Source organism: Urocitellus parryii, chromosome 3 (genome assembly GCF_045843805.1).
Source record: "Urocitellus parryii isolate mUroPar1 chromosome 3, mUroPar1.hap1, whole genome shotgun sequence".
NCBI lineage: Eukaryota > Metazoa > Chordata > Mammalia > Rodentia > Sciuridae > Urocitellus > Urocitellus parryii.
The window spans coordinates 140,843,411-140,849,801 of NC_135533.1; positions in this window are offsets into that span (position 1 = coordinate 140,843,411).

Below are 6,391 nucleotides of genomic sequence, written 5' to 3' on the forward strand. Positions count from 1 at the left end.
CTCTGAGATAAGAAAAGGTTTTTACTATTTCACTTTATTTTATTTTTATCTGGTGGTGGGGGATCAAATCCAGGACTGTACATACACTAGGCAAGTGCTGTGTATCACGGAGCCTCAACCCCAGCGGTTTCCGTTATTTTAAAAGGCTACGATGGGAAAAACAATCAAAAGAAGAACAATACCTAATGACATCGAAAATGGCCTGCTTCGCAAATTTCAGGATTCATAAACAAAATTTTATTTGGAATCCGGCCACACCCACTCATTTACATATTGTCTTGTTCAAACAAGAGGCCGTTTATACCCCAAACAGGAAATATTTAGTTTTCATCCTCTTGCAGAAAATGTTTGCCCACTGTTGGTCTAAGTCTCTTAGCAGCATTTATCTCTGATACTGAGCCCCATCCCCAGCCCTGTTTTGTATTTTATTTAGAGACAGGGTCTGAGTTGCTTAGCGCCTCCCTGTTGCTGAGGCTGGCTTTGAACTTGCAATCCTCCTGCCTCAGCCTCCCAAACCGCTGGGATGACTGGCATGTGTCACCGTGCCTGGCAGGGAGACAGGGTCCTGAGGAAAGGCTCTGCTGGGCACAGGGTGGAGGTGGCCTCGGTTTCCAGCAGCTCAGCCCACATTCAGGGTGGCAGAGTGGAAGGAAGGGGAGGGCAGAGACTCCAGGTGAAGCGAGATTTGTTTGTTTTAGACTCCACTCCACCCCTCCCCCCAGCAAAACCCAGGAGGCCTAAAGCTGGGTGACAAAGGCCAACGTGCCCTTTTGAATGGCTTTTTCTGTGGCTTGCTTTTCTTTAGGCTGAATAGAGGAGACATAAGGTCACTAATTCTCCCAGCAATTCACTGAGCACAAAAGAGGCTGCAATAATTTTCTTCTCTCCTCTTTCTCTCTCTCTTTCCTCCCTCCCTCCTTTCCTTCCTTCTTTCCTTCCCAGATTCCCTCCCTCCCTGTTCCAGATAACAGCCTGGAGGGTCAGGCAGGGGAAACTGAGGCTTGGAGAGTTACCCATGGATCCCTGGGGCTTCATCACAAAGCCCAGGGGCCTGTCCTTCTCTAATGGCTCCTGCTCCCTCCCGACTTTGGCCTAAATGAGAATCTCATTATTTCTTCTTTCTTTTTCTTTTTCTTTTTTTTTTTTTCATTTTGAATGCCTAGGATTTTCAGAACCCAAATCCAAGCTGAAAATGGAGGCAATTACCCAGATAATTTAGGTAAACCTCAGGGTTGTGTCCTGAGTGTTTTAACATCGTGTCTGAATTATTGGGGTCATTGTTTCCACCCCTACTTATCATTGTGCAGTTGAAGAGGCCAATTCTGCCCTGACAGCCCCTGTTTGTTTTGTCCCTGTGGAACAAGGCCCCCGGTAGCTAAGGAGAAAGGACAAAACCCCAGGGAGGGAGGGGCCGGACCCCAGAGGGCCAAGCCAATTTGCAGTTGGAGGTCAATAACCTTTGTAACTCCACAAAACCCTACTCAGGAGGCACCCCCAGCCCCTAGCCATTCTGCATCATGAAAACACTCCCAAATCTCAAAGTAACAATGAGACATATCCAGCAACTCGGTTTAAGTTGCCCAGGCTGACCTTGAACTTGCTGACCGCCTGCCTCAGCCTCCTGGATTACAGTTATGCATCGCCATGCCCAGCACAGATGCAGAATTTTAAGAAACTGAAAAAAAAAAAAAGTCTTCTATAATTTCTTAAAAAAAGAGAGGGAATTTTGGAGTCCAATATTTGTGTCCCCCACCCCCACCTGCAGTTTGCTTACCAGCTGTAGGACCCTTCCAGAACTTTTTACCTTCCTTTTAAAACAGTACCAGGGGGCTGGGTTATAGCTCAATGGTAGCAACGTACAAGGTCCTGGGTTCTATCCCCAGCACCCTGTCCCTCCCTCAGATAGGACCGATAATGATCCTTGCTTTATAGGGTTGTTGCAAAATAATACAGATCAGGCGCACAGCCCGGGTACACAGTAAGTTTGACGCACGCCTGTCATTGCTATTATTTATGGGGATTGAGATTCCATCTGCATGTCCAAAAACAGAGCAGCCACCCCCAGACCTCCCAGCCAGCTCCTTTCCTGGCTGGCGCAGGCATGCCACGGGGAAACAGGAAGCCTGGTGCCCCACGGACACTCCAACAATGGGAAATCCATGCATTAAAATTTTATAGACTGCAGCGGCCAGTTCAAAAGAAACAGGCTCTAAAGAAAAGCAAACTGGTGTCCAATGACATCAAGTAGAACCAGGAGCCCCAAAGGGCATAAACTTCTTGTCTCTGTTCTTGTTTATTTATGACTGCACCCACCAGTCGGGGCAGCAGGAGCTGGCGGCCTACCCGGCCTACTCGTGAGCAGAGATAAGGCGTGGAGGTGCAGAGGGTTAGCCGAGACTCGTCCCCCTGTCTTTTCAGTATTCATGCTCTCCTTGTTCCCAGGGCTCCTGAAAGAAACATCACCATGCCGGTCATTTCTAAAGGTCCATATCTGGGCAGATCTTTCTCTTGACCTCCAGAACCACGTAGGTGTCTCTACATCTGTGTCCTTTCAATACCCTCAAAGCCAGTGTAGTCCATGATAGCCATCATGGACCGGTTCAGGTACCCCCCTCAGAGACCTAAATCTGCAGACACTGAAGTCTCTTATATAAAATGGCATAGGGCTAGGTGTGGAGGCACAAGCCTATAATCCCAGAGGCTTGGGAGGCCAAGGCAGGAGGATTGTGAGTTTGAAGTCAGCCTCAGCAACTTATAGAGGCCCTAAGCAACTCAGAGAGACCCTGTCTCTAAATGAATAGAAAAAAGGGCTGAGGATGTGGCTCAGTGGTTAAGCACCCTTGAGTTCAATCCCTGGTACCTCCCCACCAAAAATGGCATAGTATTTGCATACAACCTACACACCCTTCTGCATACTTAAATCATCTCTAGGTTGCTTAGAGTTCCGACGACACTGCCAACCCTAAGCAAACATTTGTTACACTGTGTTGTCTAGTTGTTAGTCTCTAAACATGTCCTTATGTGTTCAGTATAGATGTGATTTCTTTTTCAAAGGTTTTCGATTCGAGCTTGGTCGAATCCCCGCCCGGGAGCCCACAGACACAGAGGACTGCCCAATCAGCTTGAATCTGTCTTTCCTTTCCAAGCTGAATTTCCAAGCTGAATGCTGCCCTTCTGCATTCTTCCATTATTGACTAACATCCATCCATCCAGTGAGTATCTGCAGAATCCCGCCTTCGTGCCAAGCCCTGTGCCAAGTGCTAAGAACACCAGGGATCGGGGCTGGGCTGCAGCTCAGTGGCAGGGCACTTGTCCAACCTGTAAGAGGCCCGGGGTTCCATTCCCAGCACAGAGAGAAAAAAAAAATTCAGGAGTGTCCCAAACAGATAGACCCTTGCTCTCCAGGAGTTCCCAGTCTGCAGGAGGAGAGAGTCTCCAAGCAGGAAAACACACCCATGTGCTATGAGGATTTCATCTCAAAAATGGGACAATGGGATTCCAGGTCAAATTGTCACCCAGACTGATGCCCAAGCCCCCTGAACTCAGATGCATCCATGAGGCATCTAAGAATAAGCTGGGCCTGGGAAGCTTTCTTGGATGTGTCTGTCCTCAGGGCTGAGATGTGAATGACAAATGGGCGCTCAGTGGGTGATGAGTAGGTATTGAAAAGATGAAGCATACGGTGGTCAGCAGACCCAGGAACCCCGGAGCAGCCTCTGACCCATCGGGCGTCCTGGGGGAAAGCTGAAGGAAGTGGAGAAGCCAAATGCCTCGCGCAGAGCCAGAGGGAGTTTGGCTGAAGCCACAGATGGATGGCATGGAGCCCATCACCTGTCCCCCAATGGCTATTGAGCACCTACTGTATGCCTTTCATTGTGGCTGATGGCCACAGCGATGATCAGACTCTCCTCCTGGGAGTTTGTTGCTGTCACTTCCCACGTAGGGAAGGACTGTCCACCTCTTGGAATTCCTTTACCTTTTTTTTGAGCCATCGACCCATCTGATGGATTTAGGAAACCAATAGCACCCTTTGCGGATGGATTTTTTTTTTTCTCATGGTATTGGGAGTTGAACCCAGAGCCTTGGGCATAGGAGGCCAGGACTCTACAGCTCAGCCCCCTGATGAATGTTCTTAAATGAATAACATTAAACACAGAGGATTTCAAAGAAAATGGATGATTTTGGCCTTTGCTTGGATTTAGAAGATGACTGTATCTCCAAGGCGCAGATGAGGGGTCAAGTCCTTGGTGCAAGCCACGGTAGGTTGACAACATGCACTCCACGCCCTGCTCCAGATGTGTGGCTATTGGACAAACTCCAGGTCAGTCATTCCTTATGCTGAATGCATTGCATGTTTCCTGAGTTATTTCCCCTTCCTTCCTTCCTTCCTTCCTTCCTTCCTTCCTTCCTTCCTTCCTCCTTCCTTCCTTCCTTCCTTCCTTCCTTCCTTCCTTCCTTCCTTCCTCTGTTTTGTTTGTATTGGGGACTGACCCCAGGGTCCATCTGAGCTGCATCCTCAACCCTTTTCATTTTTTTTATTTTGGAACAGGATCTCCATAAATTGCCCAAGCTGGCCTCTAACTTACAATCCTCCTGCCTCAGCCTCCCCAGTAGTGGGGATTACAGGCATGAGCCACTGCACCCAGTTCCCACAGGGTTTTTCTAAAGAAATGGCTTTCTGGTTCTTTTTTGAAATTTTTTTCTCTCCTCCTTCTCCTTTTTATTTTTAGAAGAGGATGCCTTGGTCAGGGGACTCTGAAGGAACTGATTGGCAGTTGTAGAATTCCTTGTGATTTCATAATTTGGATTTCTACTGGATACATCTGACTCCCATGATGTGTGTGTGTGTGTGTGTGAGCGCACACGCGTGTGCGTGTGTGTGTGTGTGTGTGTGTGTGTGTGTGTTTGGGACAGGGCCTCATGAGTTGCCCAGGCAGGCCTCCAAGTTGCAATCCTCCTGCCTCAGCCTCCGTAGTATCTGGGGTTACAGTATGTACCACCATGCCTGGCTTGAGGATATGAATTTTAAATTAGGTGCTATTGGTGCTTTTCTAAAGAAAGGGTCTGCAGACATTTTCTACAAAGGGCCCCATAGTAGATACTGCAGGCTTTCTGGTAGTTGATACTCCAGGTTTTGTAAGCCACACACCACCCAGGCTTTGACATGACTGCTCGGCTCAAACAAAGATGTGTGACCACTTAAAGACACTGTAAATTTTATATTAAGTCATAGTTTTCTTTTGATTTTTTCCAACCATTAAATGAGGTACGAACCACTCTCAGCTTGAAGGCCTTAAAGTCAGCAGGCCCAGGGAAGCAACAGGCCAGGGTCTGCCACTCATTCCCCACCCAGTTCATATGTTGAAGACTAAAACTCCAGGTACCTCAGAATGTGTCTATTTGGAGACACAGTCTTTAAAAGGGGAATTAAGCCAGGCATTGTGGCACACGCCTGTCATCCCAGCATCTCAGGAGGCCGAGGCAGGAGGATCACAAGTTCAAAGACAGCCTCAGCAATTATCGAGGCCCTAAGTGACTAGCAAGACCTTGTATCTAAATAGAATACAACAACAAAAAAAAAGGGTTGGGGATGTGGCTCAGTGGTGAAGCACCCCTGATTTCAACCCCCAGTACCAAAAGAAAAAAAAAGTTAAAATGAGGTCATTGGGGTGGACTCTAATCCATATGTCTGCTGCCATTGTAGGAGGAAGTCAGAACAGATGCACAGGGAGGCCTTCACGTGAGCCCATCGAGACTGCAAGCAGGAGAGCTGATTCCAGCCAACCCTGATGACACCTGATCTCAGTTCTGGAGGCTGGAGGAGATAGTGTCTATTGTATAAGCCCCCCCCTAGTCTGTGAGGTTGTAAGGGCAGCCCCGAAACACACATGCTGTGTGCTGGGCACATCCTCATACAATATCATTCTTTTTATTTTCCTGTTGTACTCGCTAAGGCACTGGGGCTGGATTTGAATCTGAGATCCTCCTGCCTCAGCCTCCCTAGCCTTTGGGATCCCAGGCATGTACCACTGCACCTGGATACATTGCCATTCTTAATTATCTCACTGACCTGATAATGAGGTTGATCTTTCTTTCTGGGTGGAAAGCCAGAACATTTGAGCAGCTAGAATGATCATCCAAGCTCACCAAGTGAATAAGTGGATTAAAATTCCAGAGACTCTATGCTGTATCCCTGTGCATCCTCTAAGGAGGACAGAATCCCGATTTGGCCTTCATACAAGATGCAATAGAAACCTTTGGACGGGAGAAACCAGTCGCAGAAACAGATCTCACCATTAGGACCCCAGAATGACTGTGTTGGGTTGTGGGAGCCTCGGGTAAGCTCCCTCCTCTCCCTGGGTCTTCTATTTTTATTATTGGGAAATGGGCA